The sequence below is a fragment of the Pelophylax lessonae genome, assembly GCF_965119305.1.
Source record: "Pelophylax lessonae genome assembly, chromosome: 2".
Taxonomy (NCBI): domain Eukaryota; kingdom Metazoa; phylum Chordata; class Amphibia; order Anura; family Ranidae; genus Pelophylax; species Pelophylax lessonae.
Genome location: NC_138769.1, coordinates 305818972 through 305845956, shown reverse-complemented (window position 1 = coordinate 305845956; position 26985 = coordinate 305818972). Strand labels below are relative to the sequence as shown.

The window sequence follows — 26985 nt, the reverse complement described above, 5'->3', positions numbered from 1 at the left end:
CATTGCTTATTTCTTTGTTATGTCGTATATTCAAATAAAAATCTATTTGCAAAAAAAAAAAAACAGGTGAGGAGTACAAAGACAAGTGTGTCTTGCCTACAGTCAAGCATGGTGGTGGGAGTGTTATCTGCCGACACTTGGGATCTACAGTTCATTGAGGGAACCATGAATGCCAGCATGTACTGTGACATACTGAAGCAGAGCCTGATCTCCACCCTTCGGAGCCTGGGCCGCTCGGTTCCATTATGATAACGACCCCAAACACACCTTTAAGATGACCACTGCCTTGCTAAAGAAGCTGAGGGTAAAGGTGATGGATTGGCCAAGCACCTAAATCCTATTGAGCATCTGTGGGGCATCCTCAAACGGAAGGTGGAGGAGTGCAAGGTCTCTAACATCCACCAGCTCCATGATATCGTCATGGAGGATTTGAAGAGGACTCCAGTGGCAACCTGTGACGCTCTCGTCAACTCCATGCCCAAAAGGGTTAAGGCAATGCAGGAAAAAAATTATGGCCACACATAATATTGACACTTTGGGCCTAATTTGGTCATTTGCACTTAGGAGTGTACTCACTTTTGTTGCAAGCAGTTTAGACAATAATGGCTGTGTTTTGAGTAAATTTGAGGGGACAGCAAATTTACACTGTTATACAAGCTATACACCCAGTACTTTACATTGTAGCAAAGTGTCATTTCTTCAGTGTTGTTACATGAAAAGATATAATAAAATATTTACAAAAATGTGAGGGGGGTACTCACTTTTGTGAGATACTGTATGTTATCACCTAATTTTTTATTTTAGTCAGGGCCATCTTACCTCATGGGCATGCTGGGCAGTTGCCCAGGGGCCCCACCTGCCCTACGACCCAGCCCCAACCCCAGCCAAGCATTAGCACACATCCCACGTGCCGTGAAATATCTCAGCTGTCTGTGTCAGCTGAGCTGTCAGAACAGAGCCGATGCTTCCCATATAGTTTGAGCTCCGTCCTGACCATCACAGGAGGAGTGATATCAAATGCACTCCACCTGTGAGGAGACAGAGAGATACAGGAAGCTTGCTTCCTCCATGCTTCCTCCAGCGCGGCGCCACTCCTCACACTCGCTCTGTTGATGCCCTGTGTCTCGAGCCAGCTGTACCAGCCAGCAGTAACCACCAGCAGTACCCGCCAGCAGTATCCACCAGTGGTAACCACCAGCAGTTACCAGCCAGCAGTAACCGCCAGCAGTACCCACCAGCAGTAAGTTACATGTACTAGGGGTGCAACTAGCATCCAGCACATAATTGTAAATATCCCAGCATGTGCACTGTTTCTGACTCCTACCACCATGACCACTTCAAATCACTGAAGTGGTTATAGTGTTCCTTTAATATCGATCAGAAGAAGTAAACCTCTGTATACTGATTGCATTTCATTTGATCATCCTCTAGTTGTGTTAAATTGGTGGAGGGAAGGGGCGTGGAGTACCACCTCCCTGAAATTCGTTTTTGCAGGTTGGGATGTCTGTTTAGTCCCAACTCCCATGTGCATCCCGCCACCGAAGTTAGCAGATGGCAAGCCCATAACGGTCCTGAGCTGCTGTCAGGTCACTTGGGCCGTGGAGGGGGAGCCCACAACTGCAGGAATGCCTGTCCCCCTCCACGGAAACAGGCACACACAGGACATTCGCGTCTGACTCCCAATGTGTTCACCGGACCCAGCCACCGAACTCGGAAGCTGTCATTAGCCTGGCACTGCTGTCAGGCTAATCGGGCCATGAAGAGGTGCCCACAGTAGCAGGAGTGCCTGCCTGCTTCCAAGGTCCGCCAGGAGACAGGCATGCACCAGGACTTGGAAGCTGTCATTAGCCTGGCACTGCTGTCAGGCTAATCGGGCCATGAAGAGGTGCCCACAGCAGCAGGAGTGCCTGCCTGCTTCCAAGGTCCGCCAGGAGACAGGTGGTTATGAGGAGTTGGTGTATGCACCTGTCTGGGGAAGCTGTGAGTTTGGCTGGAGGATGCAGAGAAAAACAGGACTTAATAAGGACTGTTAAAACTTGGGGCGAAGATTCATCTACAAACCAACTTACCAGAGACCCCAGAAGCATAGTTAGAGTCCCGTGTCTTGAGACCTCCGGAGGTGAGAGGCTGGAGTGTCTTTCCAGGAGTCTGATATCCTCAGTATATGCTTTTGCTGGCCCGTCTGGGTCCTTTTTGGAGGTGAGAGGCCAATCTAGCAGGTGGAGGGATTTCACAGATTGGTGTGCACTTTTCACCAGATTGCATTTCTGATTTGGACACTTAGACACTAATGCACATTTATTGGATTTTGAGCACAATCACAGCTTGTATGGACTTCAGATATTGATTATATTAACATCATTTATGTTTATTGGTGCACGTCTGGCGCAGCACATTTTTTGTATTTATTTTGATTTATTGTGGGATGTGAACACGATTGGTGTATGCTGCCGGCTATATATATTTTATGCACAGTGATATTCAAGCACTTTTTCAGTACATTATTCACGCACAGTGTTTTTACCTATTTTGAGTGTTATATCACATATTTGGTTTTGCGCTGATAGTTTTTTGTTATATCCGCCAGGAGACAGGCATGCACCAGGACAGCCGCAGCGCAAGCCGCAAGGGCAGGGGGCACTGCTGTAGAAGCCTAGTGGACATGGCAGAAAGGAAAGAAAGACAGAAAGAGTATGTACTAACTTTTTTTTTATGTTCAGAAATTAGTATTGTCTTTGTATGTTGAGAAAGCCAAAACATCTGCATGTCAGTTTAATTTTGTATACAATTGATGCCCAAATTAATAAAGGTATCAGTGCATTTTTCTTCTTGTGGGTGATTGTGTAGGCAGGGCTCCAGTGCACTGCATTGCCCAGGGGCCTATAATGCTCTTAAGATGGCACTACTTTTAGTCATATAAAAAGTAATTTTAATGTAATATTATTTGTTTAAAAGCAAGAGTACAGCATTTCATTATAATACATCCATATTCTGTTATCTATACTGTTTATATCAAGATAAATGGGCCCTTGGATGCAGCCTTCTGTCCCGAATGGGAAATTGTGCTAAATAAAAATTAATATAGCTCATTATTTGGAGAGAGGATAGAAAATCCAGAGACTGTGACATTTAGCAACTTTCTGCATGGCTGAATCAGGCTTGTCACAGGGCAAAATAAAAAAAAAGAAAGAGAAATCAATATTTCAATATGGGCCATTCAGAAATTGTTGTTTGGGTGAACAAGAGTAACAGGCAAGATACACACATTTGTATGAAGAAAGTCAATATTCAACCTTGAGCGTTAACAACTATTGATATCTGCACAAAGCATGAAACACACCATGTTTGACAAACGGCTCTTCTCATGACTTTAAAACAGTACGAAATGTCACTGTGCTCAGGGAGAAAAATGTAAAAATTGTTCACCTGTCTTCACTACAGAACACTATGAGTTAAAGCTGTTAACATGAGCTTATTTTCTGTTATTACCCAGAGAACATTAAAGCTTTGTGTATGAAGGTGATGTGATGATTTTACAGTTAGCAAAGAAGTAAAAAAATAAAAATAAATAAAATACAGTCTAGTTAAATAAAAATCAAGTATGGTTCAAAATATTATTTTATGTTGGTTGCAGCCCATTTTTTTTTTTTTTTACCTTGGTTAATGGAATTCACATTCACAAGATATTGAGAAGGAGAAAAAAAGAGATTAGATTATGCACTGCTATAGGATTAGGGCATTGTATAAATATGTGATAAAGAAAATCAAATTCAATTTTTAATTTCAAAGGAGGGTTAAATAAGCTATTGTATCCCTGCATTTTTTTTGGTTTGTTGCTTCTTTTTCACTGATTATGTTCACAATTCTATTTAAGAATTGGAAATACCATTTTAGTGTCAATTTTATTGCTGAGCTTTTGTTAAAGAGGAGAAATACAATGTACATTATACACCTACCACAGTTAACATAGCAGGATACATACAGTATGTTCAAGGCAGAATTAGAAGTCTTTCTATAGCAGCACATCAGCACACTATGTCTTTGGAAACCATTTTTACAATGTTGGCACACGAGCTCTTAAAAGGACCCTGTTGTCATTAAGAAGCAAAAATTAAAACCAGTATACCTATAAAAGAAGAGAATACTTATCTGTCCACTTGGCCAGAACGCCTCTCTGCTCAAGAGAAATCCTCTGCTAAGGTCCATTAAGAAACTTACACTTTCAGGAGTGTCAGCCGGCACCTAATGGTATCTTCTGCCAACCTCCACGTTGTTATGAAAACAGTACTGACATGCAAAAAGTGAGAAGAACAGGTGAGTACTGCAAGGGACCAAGAAGATCAACACTCCTGTATGTGACAGTTTCCAAGAGGACTTGAATTATAACTCCGCTTTTAACAAAAGGCCTCGCGCTTATGGATCAAATTATATATATAAACTAGAATGTGTTGCCTTCTAAGCTGCTGCTAACAAAGGTGACTGTGCCTTTAAATATAAAAAAATCAAATAGTGTCAGCGCTGCTGTAACCAATCCATACAAATGTGCTATAAACTGTAATAAAGTGCTACTGTGCAAATAAAGTGCAATAAAGTGACTCAATGCAGTATTAACTGTAAACAATAATGCAATAAAATACAAAGACACAAATTAATATAGTCCATAAAGTGCTCTTGCTGCTCAAAAAAAAGTCTTTAAGGTGCTCCAAAACGTGCTTTGGGTGTGCTCCCATGAGGTGCCCCCACTCACCGGAAAGACTTGTAAATAAAGCCTGTGTGGTAATAAGCTGCTCCTAGCCACGTCTGGAAATGCAGGGATAAGTGCGCTATGGCGTCCTGGTAAAGGCTGGTTTATTCTCCGTGCCCCAAATATAAAAGAGGATACTCCATGGTGATAGTACGTATAACCAGTTTATTGAAAAAATAATATCCACTTACATACATAAAAACTTGTCCTCATAAATGTGTGGCTCGGTGGTATTCCGGCATGCGTTCCACCGACCGGAAGTGATGTTGTACGCTTGGTAACACTAGACACGTTTCGCCCTCCCACAGGGTGTTATCAATAGCTGATACCCATAGCGTACAATGATGTTTCTATATGCGTAACTCCTCCTACTACACCCAGTGCAGTACACCCAAAGCGACTTCCACTGGAAATGTTCCTGGCGGATCGCAATTAATGCTATTACTATTGGGGCAATCTGTCGTATAAATACAAATGTAATTACAACGGATGAGTTATTCTAGATATTATCCTGCTATTGGTATAATTATCTTATTGTGCTACTTAGGTAGAAAATGGGCTTACAGATGCATACTTTGTCTCTATCTTGTTATCATAGTGTCCCCTAGTGGAGGCTTGATGAATGTATCTTATGTTAAAATGTAAAATCATATTCCTATGGTGCCCATATTAAGATACTAATATTTATATTTGTTTGGGACTTCATCTTCTATGTCATTACTCATTTATGCATATACTAGACATTAATCCCGTTAACGGGCGCTAGAACGTATGTATGTATATATATATATATATATATATATATATATATATACACACATACATACACATATATACATATATATATATATATATTTTTTTTATGTATGTGTATATATATATATATATATATACAGGCCTCGACAAAACCCGGGCGCCAGGTCGCATTTGCGACTCGAATTAGCGACCTGGCGCCTGGGGTGCCCTGCAGAAGGTGTCCTGTCATTTTTGCACGGACTTCCGCGCACGGAGTGCACGGACTTCCGGGCCGTCTGAAAATTGAGGCCCCGGCTTTTCGGCCTACTTGAGATGAGAGGCTTCCAATGGGGAACTGGCGCCCTCTTGTGGTGGCCGGGAGTAATGACTGTTCTAATTACTGTTTCCACTGCCTGATTGTTCACAATGCATTACCATCTCCCTGTCCAGTTAGTTACCTTTGACAGGGAGTGTGGTTATTATTATTAATTTAATTTATTTTTTAAATGTAAAAACTAAATAATATTTTTTTCTTTTTAATTATTAAAAAAAATAAAAAATATATTTTTTTCCAATTATTAATTTTAAAAAATAATAATAATATATATATAATCTTTTTTTTTTTTTTTCCTCATCGCCATGCCACAGCCGAAGGCCCCTTTTACACGGGCTGTCTGATCAGGTCCGCCTGTCAGTTTTTCAGGCAGACCTGATCGGACCCTTCATTCTCCTCTATGGAGCAGTAATCTGCCGCCATCTGATCCTGTCCTCCAAAAGCAGACGGATGGTGGTTCTATTTTCTATCCATCCCATGGATCGGATCAGATGGCATCGGATAGAAAGAGACAGACGGTCTGTTTTCATCCAATTGCGCTAGAGGAGAGTGGGGTTCTAGTCGTATTTATGTGTAAATTTAGTATCCGTTTTATTAAATAAAGCTTGGTTGTTAGTTTAAAAAAAAAAAAAAAACTGGCTCCTAACTTTTTTAGCTGGCTCCTAGATTTCAGGAAAATTTGTCAAGCCCTGTATATATATATATATATATATATATATATATATATATATACATATACACACACACACACACACACACCAAATTTTCAACTGCCGCCTCCCTCCAGGGGGGATAATCGGATTGGTCGGGGGGCGGGCCTGTCCGGTCCCTCCATAAATATTCATGAGGTCGGCATGTATCGTAGCAGAGTGCAGCGCTGGGAGTGCGGTGTGTGATCGGTGAGATCCCGGGGCTGTCAGTGTGGATTTACCGCAGGTGTGTGGGAAGTTTGGTGGACTCCGGTGACTTGCTGGAACTTATGGCGGGGAGGTGATTGGAGGAGCCGGGACAGATCGGAGAGACTGCTCGCTATGATGTACCTTCTGCTGCTGTTGTTGTTGCTTCTTTCGCTGTGTGCATGCTGGCTCCCCCCGCGGCTCCGGAGAAAGAGGCCTGTCGGATGATGCCTCTGTCATGTCGGATAATGCCTTCGAGGCATCATCCGACAGGCCTCTTCCTCCGGAGCCGCGCTCTTCTGAGGAGGAAGTGAAGTGGGCGGGGATCCGCTCCTGTCTAACACGCCCACACAATATAAAATCCTTCATACATAAAAATGTTGCATCACATATTAAAATACAGACAGTAAATTATACATATCCTAAAAATTACTAAAACCTTAAATATATTTTAATAGTTGTTAATGAAACAATTAATATCTAAATACATGTTTAAACCAATGGGTGCCATACTACGAAGCTGGTGAATCCACTTCGTTTCATTCTGTGAGACAGCTTTTTTCATGTTGGTACCCCTCCAATGCTTTTCTATCTTATCAATACCACAGAATTTGAGTTTCCTTGGGTCTTTGTTGTGATGTATTCTAAAATGGTTTGATAAACTATGTTTGCGAAAACCATTTTTTATGTTGTTAACATGTTCTCTTAATCTTGTGCACAATTCTCTACCTACATATTGCAGTCCACATTCGCATTCCAATAAATATGTTACATGGGTACTACTACAAGTTATAAATTTGTCAATTTTGTATTCTCTGTTGGTGGAATTGGACTGGAAATGTGTGGTTTTCCGTGATTTATTATTAATTAACCAGTTGCCGACCGCCGCAAGTACATATACTGCGGCGGTCAGCCCCGGCCAGGTAAAGTGACGTACCGGTACATCACTAGCCTGTGAGCCAATAGGGGGCGAGCGCGCGCCCGCTCGTTCACGTACACCTCCGCGCGAGTGACCGGCGGACCCGATGTCCACCGGTCACTCGCGATCATCCACTGTGAAGGGAGAAAGGCAGGCGGCTAATGTAAACAAAGCCGCCTGTCATTCTTCCCTGTGTAACAGCAGAGATCATACGGTCCTGCTATGTAGGACCGTAGATCTCTGCTGTTACATGTAAAGCCACATCCCTGCACAGTTAGAAACACGCCCCTAGGGACACACTTACCCCTCCTTCTCCAATAAAGTTAACCCCTTCCCTGCCAGTGTCATTTTTACAGTAACAGTGCATATGTATAGCACTGATTACTGTAGTAATGTCACTGGTACCCCCAAAAGTGTCAAAAATGTCAGTCAAGGGTCCGATCTATCTGCCACAATGTCGCAGTCCCGCAAAAAAAATCGCAGATTGCCGCCATTACTCGTTAAAAAAAAATCAACAAAAATGACAAAAATCTTTCCCTTAGTAAACGCAAGAACTTTTGCGCAAACCAATCAAAATACGCTTATTGTGATTTTTTTTTTTTTTGTAGCAGAAAACAAATTGGCCAAAAATGTTAAAACATTTTGATTTTTACATTTTTTTGGGGGGAATTTCATATAAAAAAATGTGAAAAATGTTGTTATTTTTGCAAAATTGTCACTCTTTTTTTGTTTATAGCGCATGATCAAAAAATCGCACAAGTGATCAAATACCACCAAAAGAAAGCTGTTTGTGGGGAAAAAAAGGACGTCAAATTTGTTTTGGTACAGCGTCGCACGACCGCGCAGTTGTCCGTTAAAGTCACGCAGTGCCGAATCGCAAAATAGGGCCTGGTCAGGAAGGGGGTAAAATCTTCCGGGGCTTAAGTGGTTAAGCAAGTGCGGCAGGTGACACACCTTCCGCACCTGAAAAATCCTTTTTGGTCCAAAAAAGTAACAGTTTTTTTTAGGGGGATCTGGAGTGCTTTTAACTAGCTTATCTTTAAGTATTGGTGGATGCCTATAAATAAATCAGGGTTTATTTGGGAGTATCCTCTTGTATATAGGATCCCTCAATAAAATGGGCAAATGGGTTTTGATGATTTTTTTCTAGTTGACGATATTCCTGGTTGAATTCTGTACAGAAAGCCACTGAATTCGTTTGGTGTTTTGGGTTTCGTTAATAATTCCTTTCCATCTATATTTCTAACTTTTTGTTGAATTAAATTCAGTTGTTAGGGGTTATATCCTTTGTCCACAAATCTGTCTATTAATATTTTGGACTGTATGTTATAGTCCCTTTCTGAGTGGCAATTCCTTTTCACTCTTAATAATTGGCCCTTGGGGACCACTGACAACCATTGTGGATGATGTCCACTGTTGATAGGGATATAGCTGTTCCTATCAGTGGACTTAAAGTAAGTTTTAGAGGCCATCCCTTCATTTTGTTTGTATATAGTTAGGTCTAGGTAGTTGATTTCAATATTACTCCAATTTGCCGTGAAAGAGATGTTGTATATGTTATTAATCATATAGGTAATAAAATCCTTTAAAGCGCTTTCTGGACCTTCCCAAATAATTAATTCACTTATTCATAAAAATATTGGCCACCGTAGGGGCATATTTGGCCCCCATGGCTATCCCTTTCTTTTGTCTATAAAAGTTGTGATTGTGCCAAAAATAATTGCTTCCCATAGCTGTTTCTAAAATGTTTCTAAAATGTCTAACGTGAAATTCATCTGTGGTAGTGGTAACTTGTTATCATTCTTTAAAGCCCATTCTACCGCTGCTAGGACATCCTTCTGTTTGATATTAGTGTACAGGGAGTCTACATCAACACTGGCAAATATAGTGTCATTAGTGGTGTTCAATCCTTCAATGAAGTTGAGTACATCCTTACTATCTTAAATGATCTAAGTATTCCCCAGATCTAGAGTACAGAGAATCAACTCCGCTAGTGATGGGTCTCCCTGGTGGATTAGTGTGGTTTTTGTGTATTTTGGGTACTTGGTAGATAATTGGCATTTTTGGGGCACCCGGGATCAAATATCTTCTCTTTTAATTTCTCATAAGTACTTTGATCATAGACCAGACAATTGAGTTCTGTCATATAGTCTTCTTTATTCATAATAACAATGCCCCCCACCCCCTTTGTTTGCTGGCCTAATTACGACATTCTTCTTATCTTCTAGTGTCCTTATTTCTTCTTTAATCTGTTTACTTCCTCTCACTGAATGTATATAGATTTGTTCTATGTCCTGTTCCACCATTACTTTGAATACATCTAGGCATTGATTGTTATTTACTTTAGGATTAAACGTGGACTTATTTATTTTTATTTTTTTATAACTCCACTTTTGTTAAGAAAAAAAAACATTCTCCTCTGGGTGATCAATGTACTTTAGAAGGATTTTTAACAAACTCCCTGTGTGTTTGTATCCATGTGAGAAAGTGAGTCTAATGGGAGTGGTTTAATAATTAGCTGTGCACCCGCAGGGCACTAATGTGGAAAGCTGCTGGGCCTGCATCCCTTCAGCCATGAGTTCCTATTGAAAGTATCTCACCAAAAAAATACATTTTTGCTGCAGGGGATCCCTGACTTGTATCCTAGGCAGATTTCTGGGAAAATTGGTAAGCCAATCACACAATCAGGAAATTAGGTTTCTGGGTTTCAGGTTGCCATACTTATATTGCATTATCAAAAAATTACAGCACTGCAGATTGAAAAGGAAAGGTAACTTTTAATATTATTGAACTACAATATGATTTATGTTACAATTGTATATGCTATATTATTTTTTTCTTTATTTGCTATTTTTTTTTTTACCCACGAAAGTGGAGTTACTTCTTTAAAGGATAAGTTCACCTATGTAAAAAATAAATAATAAATGCACAACTTTGTGCAGGTAAAACATTTTTTAATTTTTTTTTACTAGGAGCCTGGAAAGCATTGCATCAGTGATCAGCAGATTGCGGGTGCCATGCAGAACTCCTGCAGACTGTCTATGTAAGCTGTCTGCTTGTACTTCATACGAGTAGGCAGTTACATACTGAGAGAAAGAGACAATAAACTTCCTAGAGCACTAGACAGTGCTCTAGCTGCAAAAGCTGTACGTAGTTGTAGTTCTCCCATTTACATACCCCTGTGAATGAATGTATTTTTTTAAATTGTGGCAGCGAGTTTGGGGAGAAGATCCCCAGCTTGCTGTCACCAGAGGCAACAGATCGGGGAGCAGTTGCAGGAGTGGAAACATTTCGCTTTCCACACTTAAAACGGGTGAAACATGTTCCAAAAGGGGAACTTCTCCTTTAAGTCAGGGGTGGGGAATCTTTTTTTCTGCCAAGGGCCGTTTGGATATTTATAACATCATTCGGGGGCCGCACAAAATTATCAACTTCAAAATTAGCCTGTTATATTTGGTCAAACATTTAATTAACTCACCCCTGTGATGGCTGGAACTGCTTCTCTTTGGTGAGGTGTGTGATGTTAGCTGGTATTGATGATGTTGCTACTCGCAACTAGTTTTCGAGGTTTGTGTCGGTCAGTCTTGAGCGCTGTTGACTCTTTGCTGGCTGGCTGGTACTGCTGTGGGTACTGCTGGTGGGTATTGCTGGCTGATACTGCTAGTGGTTACTGCTGGCTGGTACTGCTGGCTGCAAATGGTGGGAAATGCTGGCTGGTACTGCTGGCTGATACTGTTGGGTACAGCTGGCTGGTACTGCTGGTGGGAAATGCTGGCAGGCACTGCAGGCTGGTACTGCTGGTGGATACTGCTGGCTGGTACTGCTGGTGGATACAGCTGGCTGGAATTTCTGGTGGGTACAGCTGGCTGGTACTGCTGGTGGGAAATGCTGGCTGGTACTGCTGTGGATACTGCTGGCTGGTACTGCTGTGGGTAGTACTCACTGCTGGCTGGTACTGCTGTGACTACTGCTGGCGGGAAATGCTGGCTCGAGACAAAGGATGACATCAACGGAGTGAGAGTGTGAGGAGCTGCACTGGAGAAAGCATGCTGCAGAGCCAAAGCTTCTTCTCTTGGTCAGTCCTGACAGTCTAAATCACAGGCGGAGTGATATCAAATGCACTCTGCCCGTGAGGAAACTGAGTTTGATATCACTCCGCCTGTGACTCAGACTGTCAGTACGCAGCCAGAACTATACAGGTAGCATCAGCTCCATTGTGACAGCTCAGTTGACAGCCGGGATATCGCCCGGCACCTGCGGGTGTCAGGGAGCCGCAGGCCGCATGCGGGAGACTCATGCACCTTGCGAAGGACTTTGGATGTCTGGTGAAGGCGGAACACCTGACACTGCGCGCCTCCACGGTCCTCCTCCACATAATTAAATAGTGCTGCTGCCCGGTTGCCTGCAGTGCCATGGAGGGTCGGACCAATTGATTTCACGGGCCACACGTTTCCCACCCCTGCTTTTAGTAGATGATTTTAACTTGAATGGAGTGGCATTCAAAGTTAAGCTTCGCGCTCTCTATCTATTTCAGGTATAACTGTTCAACCTTACAAAGTTCCAGGTTGGGGGACAAACAATTGATTTCTGCAGTAAAACAGCATGGTGACAGTCAGTGAGGCAGGGAAGACCCAAGCTACTGTTTTTAGGAAATATATTAAAGTATATATTAAAGTACTGTGCGCTGAAGGAACACAAATATGTTACCATTGTTTAGAGCCAACGGTCGGCTTTCTTGTAATGACAACCGATGCGGATGAGCAGCCGCTCGGCTGTCACGATAAGGAGTGGGGGGATGTCCCCCTCCTCCCACCGCCTTTCGCCAATTGCCCGGGTCTCCCGTTTCACCGGGAGACCCAAGCGATCAGCCGGAACGTCTGCCGGCTGGCCGAAGACCCGAACAAAGCCGAATTCGGCTCTGATCGGGTCTCCAAATAAAAACCCAGAAGCAATGTCATGACAAACCTTCCGGGTACTGGAGCCTTAAAGGCGCCAGATTTTAAAAAAAAATGACAGCATTCAAAACAGCCAAACTTGGCGTTTAGAATGCTTTTAAATGCAGAGCAGGGGTTTGGGGTCTTTTAAACCCCAGATCCCTCCATAAAGAGCACCTGTCACTGCCTATTACTGTCACAAGGGATGTTTACATTCCTTGTAAAAGCAATAAAAATGATAAAAAAAAATTTTTAAAGGAATAGTTTAAAAATGTAAAAAATAAAATAATTAAGGAAAAAAAAATTTAAAGCCCCCCGACCTCCATGCTCTCATATGAAAACAGTGTTCAAACCACACGTGAGGTATCGCCGCTATCATTAGAGCGAGAGCAATAATTCTAGCACAAGACCTCCTCTGTAACTCTAAACAGATAACCGTTAACATTTTTTTATTATATTTTTAACTATACCATATTGGTATTTTTTTGATATACATATTTTTTGCAGATATGCATCATACATCTGCTCCTGATAAAGTGTAACACAGTCCACAGAAACGCGTCAAGCCTACTTTTGATGCAGTTTTATTATTATCATGTACCTACAGCAATACTACACTACTACTTGTGCAGCAATCTGGGATCTTGGAAAATGCATACCAGCTCATATCTATATTGTTTACTATCTTATACAAATATTTTTATTTTTACTGCTGTTATATGTCATGTGTACTACCATTGTAACATTAAACATGATATGATGTTATTATCTGGCAGTGTCACATGCCTCATTTAAAGTCTCAAACTCCTTCCTTTCTATATTACTGTGACAAGGGATGTTTACATTCCTTGTAAAAGCAATAAAAGTGATCACATTTTTTTTTTTTTAGAGGAATAGTTTAAAAACGTAAAAAAAAAAATAATTAAGGAAAAATAAAATTTTAAGCCCCCCTACCTCCGTGCTCTCTCGCAGAAGCGAATGCATACCCAAGTCGCGCCCACATATGAAAACAGTGTTCAAACCACACATGAGGTATCGTCGCTATCGTTAGAGCGAGAGCAATAATTCTAGCACAAGACCTCCTCTGTAACTCTAAACAGGTAACCGTGTCGCCTATGGAGATTTTTAGGTACCAAAGTTTGTCACCATTCCGTAACATCATCTTTCACATTATACAAAAAAATTGGGCTAACTTTACTGTTTTTTTTTTTAATTCATGAAAGTGTGTTTGAAAGATCGCTGTGCAAATACCGTGTGACATAAAATATTACAACGATCGACATTTTATTCTGTAGGGTCTCTGTTAAAAAATATATATATAATGTTTGGGGGTTCCTAAGTTATTTTCTAGCAAAAAATACTGATTTCATCTTGTAAGCAACATATGTCAGAAAAAGGCTTAGGCTCCAAGGGGTTAAATTGGAGCTAACCGTTCTTGACCTTTACAATTAACGACTTGCCGACTTGTATACAACAGCAGGAGCGATCCTGGGGGTGCGCATGTGCGCCCAATCGCTAGCGGGGAAGCCGATGCACAAGGCCGGTGGCCGCGATTGCCGCTGGACACCTGGATCGCTCCCCGTGAAGAGAGAACAGTGGTCGGCTGAGGTAACAGTCAAGCCTGAGGAAGCTCTTAGGGTGCTGATGTCAGACACTAAGTTGAGTGTTGTGCTTGCACAGGCTCCTTTCCTACTTTTCAGCTTAAAAGGAAGCACTTTCCTACCACTACTTCTGGTGACTTTAGGCACAATAACAATACCAGAGATCAGATAATGTCCAAATTGTCTGCCTACAGTGACTTGATCATCTTGGCTGCCTTGCCTACAGTGACTTGATCATCTCGGCTGCCTACCCGCATCATTACCAAGTGCTGGTGTGTGTATGCAAGGCCTTGCCTTACTTTTGGGCCTAGTCACTTACCAATAAGTGTAATGTCTTTCAAGAAACGCACAACAGGACAACTCCGCTGCAATGGGAGACCTGGCCCTCTATTCTCCCATTGTTTCTGGAGATGATTCACTGGTATTCCCAGAAAAAAATGATTCTTGGAACTGGGGACCCCTGTTTCTTTATGGTCGCCCTCATCAGCTGCTTCTCAAACTCTGCTGGCTGAGCTTAAGACCTGTTAAGTGTCTACAAGGCCTTTTAGATCCACTTATGATTTGATGTCGGTCTGTGCGCATTTAATGGAGCAATCTGCTCTCAGAAACGCCTTTCACGGCAGACTCAGATACTTTAGGCACTCAGCGTTAAAGGCCCAGTAAGGTCAATCACCATCCCTGATTCAAACCTTTGACAAGCTTCCTCTAATAATGTTTTGAAGCAGATTCCATAAACAGCAACTCACATATGCAAACTGTAGTTGGGAATCAAACTGCTGTACTAAGTATAGGGTCTTTTAGAGCTTGTGCTGCTGCAAAGGCCATCTCTATGCACTTGGTACATGAAACATTTCTCTTTGAGGACTAGGAACATCCTATGCAATCATGGCTCCCCCCTGACAATATAATGAAGTTCTTTCCCTTTGTTTCTGCCCAGTCACACAATGTGGGTAGGAAGGAATTGCCCAGTCACAGAATGGGTGGGTAGGTCAAGGTAAAACACCAGCAGAGTAACATCAGATCTTCGATGGGCTGTGCTGTGCGGAAGGGATGTGTAAATCTCAGCAACAGATAGACAATTAGAAATCCCCTAGCAGGTAAAATAGCTCCTGTATATATTTATATTTCCTCCTTGTAAATTAGCTGTTAGTGTGTTCACATTTGATTAAAACTGAACACTGAGTTTACCTACTGGCACTTGCTTGATGACCAATTAAGGCTTCATTCACACCAATGCATTTTTTCATGCTTTTTGCAGAAGCACAGGGCATTTTTTTAACATGGGTTCCTATGGAACACGTTCATATCAATGCGGTGCTTTTTTGCATTTTTGGTTCAATAGACTTTAATTGAGAAGCTGCAGAAAAGCATGTAGTGCATTTTACCACATTTTGTATATTTAAATCTGCCCACAACACATTTTCAAAAAAAAAAAAAAAAGCATAAGAAATGCAAAATGTGGGCAAACTCGTGATAAAAAAAAAACTGCAGGAAAACACATCAATAGGCAGTGCAGAAACGCTCAAAAGCAACATGCATATATATATATATGAATGGAGCCTTAAAGCAACTGTGACTATCCTACAAAACTCATATTAGCAATGTAGATGTAATCGAACTGCTGCAACTATCCTACAAAACTCATATTAGCAATGAAGATGTGAACCAACCGCTGCCAAGGCCTTCCACCGAGCCCCATATTACATTTTTGGCACTGGGACTTCTAAAACTCAGAAGCCTGATTTACAACAGCATTGGTGCTGGAGGGATAACAACACAGCACCAATGCAGAAATTATCTGTCACAACTAAGCCCTGCACTGGAGGCTACTTTCAAGCTCCAGGGAGTATCTGTAGTTAAAGTGTCATTAAACCCAGACTATCAAAAAAAAAAAACTAATTACATGCAATATAACTGAGTGTTCATACTCACAAAGCCACTAAGGCTCCATTCACACTTGTGCGACTTAATATGCAAATTTGGACACATAAAGCATAGCTCCAACTGTCCCTGATTTCGAGCGACTGTCCCTCATTTAGAACAAAGTCCCTCTGTCCCTCTGTCCCTCTTTCCTCCATATTCATCCCTCATTTTGGTCTGATCTATATAGTTGTAAAAATGCACTACTTATCTATTAAAATGTTTCCCAGTGCTAAACCTTTCATCCAATTTCTAAATTGCTGCATTTGTAACTTCCAAAAGGCAATATAAAGGAATAGTAGTGGTAAAAAAGCACTCGTGGGGTTAACCAATCTCTTTTTTGTTCAATTCTCCTTTAAGGGGGGCTTGGAAGTGGGTGCGTCCTATTCCTACATACTTTTGCTTATAGGTGTCCCTCATACTCATCTCAGAAAGTTGGGAGGTATCCATAAAGTTGCATGACAAATCTCACATGTGTGAACAGAGCTTGAAGCGTTCGTTTTATGTAGAGTGAAATATAACTGGTTGATCCTGCCTTCAGCTGTCCCTCTCATCTTCGTCCCCACTGCAGGTTGAGATTGTGTAGACCAGCTGGTGTCCTCTCTGGAGCATGTTCTATTTCAGTTCCTTTCTAAGCTTGTTGGTATGTACTCAGTGATGAAAAAAATGTGATCACAAAATGTGATAACATATAGCGCTTGCTCAGTGTAAACCAGGTGAAAAAAGTTATGACCTTATTAAACACAATTCATAAAATTGCATATAAATAATTCAATAAATCATTGTGCATACCATATAAATAAATACAATCAATATCCTTCTGAATAAAATTATATATATGTAATCCACCCCTCAAAGTGATTGGTGATAAATATATAACAGTGAAAAATTTGTGAACAGTCCAAAATTAATTCAATTCATTCAAAAAAAATAAAGTGCCAAATGCTTCTTCCTTTTTCCTTAAATAATCCCTTCGCTGTAGAAATGTATAAATTGCCAACTCACCAGACGGTGTGGGTCCTATGTACCTTACGGCAGTGGTTCTCAAATCCGGTCCTCTGGACCCACCAACAGGCCAGGTTTGCAAGATAACTAAATTACATCACAGGTGATCTCATTTGCTTCTCAGTGATTGCAGTATTCTAGTCTGCATCCCCCAAGGTAATACTTAAAATCTGGCCTGTTAGTGGGTCCCGAGGTTCCGGATTTGAGAACCACTGCCTTACGGCACTAGGACCGATCGTGCTTGAAAGGAACCTTTCCTAGGTTCTAATAGACTCTCCCTATGGATGGAAGGCGCCCCTCTGTAGTATCACTCCACTACGAATAGGCTCCAACTGTAGATGTATATCCTCCAGCCACAGTGCGCTTCCTTGGGATAAAATCCCCCTGCAAATCACCTCCAATCACGGGTGTAGGCAAGAAAATAAGAGCCGGATAGTGCAGTATTGTTTTAAAGGATATTTTATATATATATTGCACACACCCCGTACACTCCAAATGAAAATGGATAAAATCTTAAATACAGTCCCGGTGAGGTGATAAAAAACAGGTGGTAAAACACTTCCAAGTTCAAAGAAACACAGTCCAGTGAAATAAGCGTGGTGAGAAATCCATACAATCAATGAAATCCGTGAAAACAAACAAAACAGGATCGTCATACACGCTGGGCAACGAGTGGAGAGCGGAAGTACCGGTATGCGTTCCACTCAAGCCCGTATGACGTCACGACGTGCGTTCCACCTAACGCGTTTCATCATTGGCTTAGACGTCTTCAGAGGTCGTGGAACGCATACCGGTACTTCCACCTCCTCTTAAGCCAATATGTATACCATTTAAGCCACTATGTATACCCTTTAATTTACTAACCTGTTTTTTATCACCTCACCGTGACTGTATTTAAGATTTTATCCATTTTCATTTGGAGTGTACCGGGTGTGTGCAATATATATATAAAATATCCTTTAAAACAATACTGCACTATCCGGCTCTTATTTTCTTGCCTACACCCGTGATTGGAGGTGATTTGCAGGGGGGTTTTATCCCAAGGAAGCGCACTGTGGCTGGAGGATATACATCTACAGTTGGAGCCTATTCGTAGTGGAGTGATACTACAGAGGGGCGCCTTCCATCCATAGGGAGAGTCTATTAGAACCTAGGAAAGGTTCCTTTCAAGCACGATCGGTCCTAGTGCCGTAAGGTACATAGGACCCACACCGTCTGGTGAGTTGGCAATTTATACATTTCTACAGCAAAGGGATTATTTAAGGAAAAAGGAAGAAGCACTTGGCACTTTATTTTTTTTGAATGAATTGAATTAATTTATGACTGTTCACAAATTTTTCACTGTTATATATTTATCACCAATCACTTTGAGGGGTGGATTACATATATATAATTTTATTCCGAAGGATATTGATTGTATTTATTTATATGGTATGCACAATGATTTATTGAATTATTTATATGCAATTTTATGAATTGTGTTTAATAAGGTCATAACTTTTTTCACCTGGTTTACACTGAGCAAGCGCTATACGTTATCACATTTTGTGATCACATTTTTTTCACATTAGCACTCTCACCTTCATATAGCAGCTTTAATTATTTAATACCTAGCACTGTAATTTATTTATCAATTTATTAAGTTATTAATTAAAATCACACAGGGTCTTTCAACAGACCCTCCTCCTTTTGGCGCGTGAAATATACACTGTATATTTTTTCTTCTCATGTACTCAGTGATAAGTGATGTTCCCCTCCCTCCCTCTCTCCTCCTCCAAGTGCTCCTATTGCTAAACACTATAGGGGTGGAATATAATATGATATGATATAGCGATCAAGTAGTAATAAATGAACCGCTTTAGATAAGCTGTACTGTACTGCACCTTGGCACCCCCTTTTGTTCCTATTCTTCAGGGCTTTCTACATGGCACCCCCTTTACTGTAATACTCTCCATGTGACATAGCTCCTTGATCCCCTGACTTCACTGGAGTGGTCCCCCTTCCTGGGCCAGACACTTTGGCAGGTCCCTCAGTACTCATGGACACTGTTGTTCCCAAAAGACTCTGCCAACAACTCCACCGTCAGCACTCTGGATCCTCTGTAGCTCAGCTTTACACCCGGTTCACTAGGCTGACTGCCTAAGACTACTTTCCTCTCACACATTTGTTTTATATATTTTTTCTGGGTTTTTGGTTTATATTCCGTCTCTATAATTTAAAATACACCTATGATAAAAATTATAAACCCGTCATTTCTTTGTAAGTGGGCAAACTTACAATGTTTATTGTATTGTAATTTTCACACTCCCAGATTTTGTGCTTTTCTTATTTTTTAACACAATTTCCTACTATTTATTTCCAATAGTAACCAAGAAAATAAAAATATACATATCCATATTTGCTTCCAAATTAAAGCCCCATCTGTCCCAAAAAAAACTTTGCATAAAATGTTTGGGGAGATTTATATTCCTAAAATCTTTTTTTTTTGAACCCTGACTGTCCTTATAATGACATAAGCCCTGCTGGACTTCAGTGATGTTTGGGCAGCTCAGTTGCATCATGTCTCTCTGATCCTTGTATGTATTTGTGCTGAGCTGCTATCTCCACCTCCTCTTAAGCCAATATGTATACCATTTAAGCCAATATGTATACCCTTTAATTTACTAACCTCGACTTAAAAATGTAAGTATATATGTGTTTTTTTTTTTTTTTCCTTATGTTATTATTTCTAGTTAAAGTGGAAGTGAGTTGATCTGATCCTGATTCAGCAGGCTATTTTGAATCCTGCAGTCCAGCTGACAATTTACATGTCTATGCCGATCTAAATTGGTCCTTTTTTGCATAAATGATCCCCTTTCTGTAAGTCACCATCGTTATACTCAGTATTTTTCTATATATTTTTCTCCATCCAAGTCTTGTTTACACATACCTATACTTTATAATACAACCTATTTATGCAGTTCACTGAAGTCTCAAGTGGTCGGTTTGATCCAGCTTTGCTACCCCCAGTGGTGTTGTAGACTTGATGCAGTGGCCTTGATCCTTAACTCTCTTGGGAGACCCAAACAACAACCCATACATTTGTTTTTAATCTTTTTGGGCTTACATTACATAAGGAGTACCCTGGCTGGACTGGTCCGTATTCTATCAATGTGTACACCAATTTTTCTATATGCTAAATGTATGAATATATATATGTTTACTGTAGACCTAATACTGTTTTTGATTTATAGAATACCTATATACATAACATATGAGCATCCTTGAAGAAGATTGTATACCTGAAATATTGAAACGCGTTGGGTGCCTTATCTTCCAAATTATGTTTAAGATCTTATGCTGGCCCTTTTGTTACTGCTGTATATATGCATATAAGCTCTGTCTTTTCCCTCTATTTTAGACTATTTTATCTTGTTACCTAAAAAAAAGGTATATTTATTTTTTTTTTTTTTTACAAATCCTTGCCTTGGAGGTTATTTGTCCGCTGTGCTAAAAATATGCACCGTTACTGTAATAATGACACTGGCAGGGAAGGGGTTAACACTGTTGGTGATCAAGGGGTTAAATGTATGACTCATGCTTACTGACGTGTGTGGGGGGAGGGGGTTCTGTGACAGAGATAGAGATCGCAGGTTCAGCTATGCTGAATCCTGTAATCTCTCCCTGTCTGTCACAGAGAAGATCCGCGCCGCCGAGACAGCTAGGAGTCCAGTGACGTACGTCTACGTTGCTGGACCCAGGGCTGCCACTGTGCCGCAGTAGCAGCACAGTGAGCAGTCCTAAAGTGGTTAATAAAAGCTTTATTTAAGTTGTTCAGGAGCAACTTTTCTTTATGTGACTATCAATAAATACAAAATAGTATCTTTTGGTACCCCTGGGTTGCACTGATACCAATACTGGTAGTGCATCTAGTTCAAGCAATAGAATAAATAAACAAATACAGTAGAAAACCTCCATATACACAATCCTATACCATCAATTGATCCAGAGGAAGGCAATGAGTATCAGATGCCTCCAGCGGCCATTGTGCTCTTGCTGGGTGTCCTGTGCATTTAAAGTGGAGTTCCACCCTAAAATTATACTTACCTCCATCTTCTCACTCCGGGTCACCTGAAAAACAAATGGATAATCGCAAATTTTTTTTTTTTACTTACCTGGTTTAGAAGAAAATATACTTACCTTACTACTCTCTGGTCCAGCCTTTGTTTGCTCATTGGAACGTAATGAACCTTTTCCTTTTGATAACCTTCCTACATTGTGACATAATAAGGGACTTTAGGTCCCCTCCTGTGCATTTCTGCTTGTTGATGTTCATTATCTGGTCCGTGTTGTTTCCCGGTTGGTGCACGTACTATGTCTGTAACATGTTCTGCCAATATTTATTTCTCTACGTTCCAGTTTTTTTTTATCTAATTGTACACATGTATCGTGTATTTGATGTTTGTTAATGCCTCTTTTCAAAATAAAAACTTTTGTACAAGAAAATATACTTACCTTACTCCCTCTTCCTCCCTCGGCGATTTGTCACTTCCTGGCTTTGCAATGATTCCTGGGAGCTGAACGTCATCGCTCCCAGGAATCAATGCGCCTGCACCGGCCCCGACGTCAGTTCCGGTGCTCGCGCCGTCATACCTTGCTAAACAGCTTCTGGGCATGCCCAGAAGCTGTGCAGGGATGATGCTGCGGCACCGGAAGTGACGGCGGGGCCGGTGCAGTGCATCGTGGGACTGAAGAAGACGGAAGAGGACACAGAAGAGGATCGCGCTGGCTTCAAGCCGCCCACACCTGAGATGGCAGCGCTGGAGTATACATTTTCAAGGTAAGTGTTTCTTCTTTCAGGTAAGTGCAACCCGGGACAGATCAGAGGCTAGCCATTATGGAATGCACTAGCCCTGACTGTCCCGGGGGTATTTTTATAAAAAAAAAAAAAAACGTTCACTGGGTGGAACTTCGCTTTAAGGAAGAGTGGGCTCCCTCCAGGAAAACCTGCCCTTAATTTATCAACTGCTATATACAGTATGCTCCAAACTTGGAAACTCTCAAAATATTGAGTTAGGACCACATTATATAGAGAAACCTTGACGTAGGCACTGCAGCTTCCACATATACACTATATTGTCAAAAGTATTGGGACACCCATCTTTACACACACTGAAACTTTAACCATATATTGTCAAAAGTATTGGGACACCCATCTTTACACGCACTGAAACTTTAACCACTTAAGCCCCGGAGGATTTGGCTGCTCAAAGACCAGGCCCTATTTTGCGATTCGGCACTGTGTGAATTTAACGGACAATTGCGCGGTCGTGCGACTCTGTACCCAAATGAAATTGATGTCCTTTTTTTCCCACAAACAGAGCTTTCTTTTGGTGGTATTTAATCACCTGTGCGATTTTTACTTTTTGCACTATAAACAAAAAAAGAGCGACAATTTTGAAAAAATAATATTTTTCGCATTTTTTTTATATGAAATTCAAAAAAGTAGAAATCTAAATTTTTTAACATTTTAGGCCAATTTGTTTTTTGCTACATATTTTTGGTAAAAAAAATTGCAATTTACTAACTACGGGAAAGATTTATATCATTTTTATTGTTTTTTTTTTTTAACTAGTATTGGTGGCGATCTGCGATTTTTTTTTTGAGGGACTGCGACATTGCGGCGGACAGAGCGGACCCTTGACTGACATTTTTAACACTTTTGGGGGTACCAGTGGGGATGTCAGGGAACCAGCGGGAGCTTGCCTCCGGCAGTGCGCGCTCGCCCCCTAGAGGCTCGTGGGCGAGTTACGTACCGGTACATCACCTTGCCCAGGAGAGGCTGACTGCTGCTGCATATAGTCATACGGCAGTCGGCAAGTGGTTAATGGCATTCCAGTCTTAGTCCGTAGGGTTCAATATTGAGGTGCCCCCCTTTGCAGCTATAACAGTTTAAATTCTTCTGGGAAGGTTGTCCACAAGGTTTAGGCGTATGTCTATAGGAATGTTTGACCATTCTTCAACAAGCACATTTGTGAGGTTGGCGCGGAGACTGCGAGCCAGGGCTTCTCTCTAATTCATCCCAAAGGTGTTCTATCGGGTTAAGGTCAGAACTCTGTGCAGGCCAGTCAAGCTGCTCCACCCCAAACTCGCTTATCTATGTCTTCATAGACCTTGCTTTGTGCACTAGTTCAAATCATTTGGTGGAGGGGGGATTATAGTGTGGGGTTGTTTTTCAGAAGCTGGGCTTGGCCCCTTAGTGTTCCCTTCACAGGAACTAAGGCGTCAGCATACTATGACATTTTGGACAATTTAATGCTCCCAACTTTGTGGGAACAGTTTGGGGATGGCCCCTTCCTGTTCCAACATGACTCCGCACCAGTGCACAAAGCAAGATCAATAAAGACATGGATGAGCAAGTTTGGGGTGGAGTGACTTGTCTGGCCTGCCAGAGTCATGACCTTAACCCGATAGAACACCTTTGGGATGAATTGGAGAGAAAGCCTAGCTCGTAGGCTGCGCTCTAACATCATTGCCTGACCTTGCAAATGCACTTCTGGAAGAATGGTCAAAAATTTTCATAGACACACTCCTAAACCTTATGGACAGCCTTCCCAGAAGGGTTGATGCTGTTATAGCTGCAAAGGATGGGCCAACTCAAGATTGAACTAAGACTGGGATGACATTAACGTTCATGTGGGTGTAACAGCAGGCGTCCCAATACTTTTGACAATATAGTGTATGTGCAAATGTGTTCAGGCTAGCTGGTAAGTGTGATGGAAAATATTAGTCTGTTTGTGATGTGCACCTTACTACAAAGGTTAGTTATAAATTGGGGCGGTTGCCATTTTTTTTTTTTTTTTTTTTTTTTTGTTCAAAGTCAATGAGTGTGCCAAACACATTTGAAGAGAACATCTAACTGGAACAGGCAATAACAGCCACTTGTCTGTAACGTGGTGTGTGGTGAGATTGATCAGATAAAATTCCCTGATACTGCACAATGTTTAGTTGTATTAAGCTATAATGGTAATATTTGGAATGCGGAAGTATACTTAGTGACAACTCTCTGCAACAAAGTTCTAATAATTTAGCCCTAGTATGTGCAACAGGAATACAATCTCACAAGTAAGGGAAGTAATAGTTGTACAGAAGGTGGAAAAATACCAGACAGCTTTTTTACCATGCAAAAATGGATGATTATTGTACCATGTCTTGCACTTTTCTTTGCACATCTCTTTATATTCTGTTACTAATGCATCAATATGTGAAGACAGATTTTATCTTTGGCAATGGGAAAACAAAGGAAAACTGATGGGGGTTTTTTGCCATTTTTTTTTTTATTATTTTAATGTTTTTTTTTTTTTTTTTACTTTTAATGATTATTTGAAAAAGTAATATTTATGCAAATATGGCACTGCATATGCAAAGTATGGTGATTTTTGAACAAAGCTATGCGCTCATACTTATTGGCTGACTGTGTTTGCTATCAGAAACAGCACAGTAAGGGCCGGTTCACACTTCTGCGAGTGCGCCGATCGCATGTAATTCGGAGCGCACTGCTCCTTCATTACATGCGATCGGAGGTGCAGATGCGAATTCAGCCATACACTTTGTATGGCTGAATTTGCATTGTATCCGCACCCAACACGCACATGACCCTTTTTCCCAGCTGCATCAGGATCGGATCGCACAGTGGTTCACACTTGTGCGATCCGATCCTGTGCGAACTGTCAGATCGCACTGCGATATGCGATCAAACTGGGGGTGTCGTTAAGATTTCATTGACACCCCCTGCGTATCGCATATGGCAGTGTGAACTGCCAGGGGTGCGTTTGCGATGCGGGAACAGGCTGCGAATTCGCAGCCTTCCCGCATCGCACAAGTGTGAACCAGGACTAAAACTGATAGACAAATGAGGAGAGGGAATTTCCCTCCTCTTTCTTTTTCAGATCAAATAAGATCTGATATTTAGACCTAGTTAGAACACCACCTGGTGGCTGCAATTGGTAAATAGATAAATATGAAATGCAAATAGATATTTACTGATTAAAAATACATTTCTTTTTAAATATAACAGCATGAACTGTATTTCTTATTTGAAAAGGCACATCATAAGAAACATTTTACCCTTTCTTATACTATATGGGAAAATTGTCTAATGTCAAATTTAAATAATGTATCATCCCTATACATTTATAACTAAATGCCATACTCATAGTAGCAATTTGTTAAAGAATTGTGTATTATGAATTAATGCTTTCACATAATTGAAATATATAGAACCCTAAAAACAGAAAAGAAAACTAATCAGTGGAAAACATTATTATTATTAGTAAAGTGACAATTCTACGTGTGTAGTAATATTGATGCGGTGTTATCCACCTGTAAGTGACACCGCAATAAAAGCATCACAAAATGACATGCGGAATAATGTGACATATAACAACTACGATGGTGAAATGAAATGACTTTTCTACAGGGGAAGGAGAGAATTTCAACTTTCCAACAAACAACTTCATTTACAAGTATGTGTCTAATTAGTTGCAGAATTAGTGGAGCTGAGACTCTCCCTCGGTCCCCTCCTCCTATAGATGGGATAAAGCCTCGAGGGATAGTGGTAGAACAAGCCGAATCGCATTTCCAATTATTTTGCTGAATTGCTAATTTAGTTATTGTGCCTGGTCTAATTGTGATGGGTATTGGGTGTGCAACTCAATTTGTTTTTAAATATTTGTTGGGAGATTGATCTGTTATGCAGCTGACCTATTTTGTGGCTCAAATTGAGAGAGCGCAGCAACACACAAACAGCTACAAAGCTTCGGTTTGTTGCCATTTTTATTTTTTTGATCTCTCATCCCCCCTTTTTGGGCTGAAAATTTAACAAAAGGTTTAAATTAAAAGCAGCTACTTTGATCTTTTGCTTTTGAAAGCTTAATTCACCCTTCCTAAGCACTCTAACTAGATAGCTTAGAATACAAGCCATTAAATGTATTATTCTGATCTCTTTATATCTTTGTATTCTATGGATAATTCTAAGTATTTCCTGGTTTTAACCATCATGGTGCCAGAATGTGCGTGTTGCCTCTCCATTTCTGCCATTTTTTTTTCTTTTCCAAACACTTCACTAGAATCCCAGATGAAATAACTGCTGATAATTAGGCTTCTGGATTTCCTAAGCATTACTTACAGTTCATAATAATGGATCAGTGAGTGGGACTTGAAAAGCACCAGAATTAGCTAAATTCATTATATTTCTAGGGAGGGTAGTAACCTCATGTAATTCCACTGAGTAAAGGCCAACATTGCTGCAAGCTCATGCCATTCCATTATTTAACAAACTAATGGAATGGGAAGAAATGTAGGGCTGGAGCCAGCATTGCCATTAGTGGAGAGAATGGTTGTTGGTGGCAAGGATATGCTGATCAATTTATTCCCATTATTAGAACAGAACCACTTTTATTTTGTATAATGCCAACAATCCACCCTTGATCACAGTTTATATAAATCTTAAGATTGGCACTCATCAAACAGATATAACAAAATGCTTTCAATGGCATGTTTAACAGACCAAAAAAGAAATTCAAACTACCCTTTGCTTCTGCCATAAAGATTCTGAGCTAATAACTGCCTGTGTTCAATGACTCTCAGTTACAGTGGGGGAGATTTACTAAAACTGGAGCATAGGAAATCTGGTGCAGCTCTGCATAGAAACCAGCTTCCAGGGTTTATTGTCAAAGCTTAATTGCATAAGCTGACGTTAGAAGCTGATTGGCTATCATGCACAGATGCACCAGATTCTGAGTGCACTCATTTTAGTAAATCTCCCCCCCAGCGTTTTAACTATCTCTGTGCACTACACAATACCGCCCACTATCATGATGAAGCCTGGAGGGGAAGTGTTCCATGGTCTTGTCCTTG

At 40.8% G+C, this 26985-nt stretch overlaps 1 pseudogene across 1 annotated transcript in view; it reads left to right on the top strand.

The window, feature by feature from the left end:
• The first annotated feature begins 9034 nt into the window (after positions 1 to 9034).
• The window catches only part of LOC309546677, a 31627-nt pseudogene continuing 13676 nt past the window's right edge, over positions 9035 to 26985 (top strand). Inside the window, exon 1 of the transcript in view lies at positions 9035 to 9082. The product of the transcript in view is annotated as an uncharacterized misc_RNA (transcript). The remainder of the gene's footprint in view (positions 9083 to 26985) is intronic.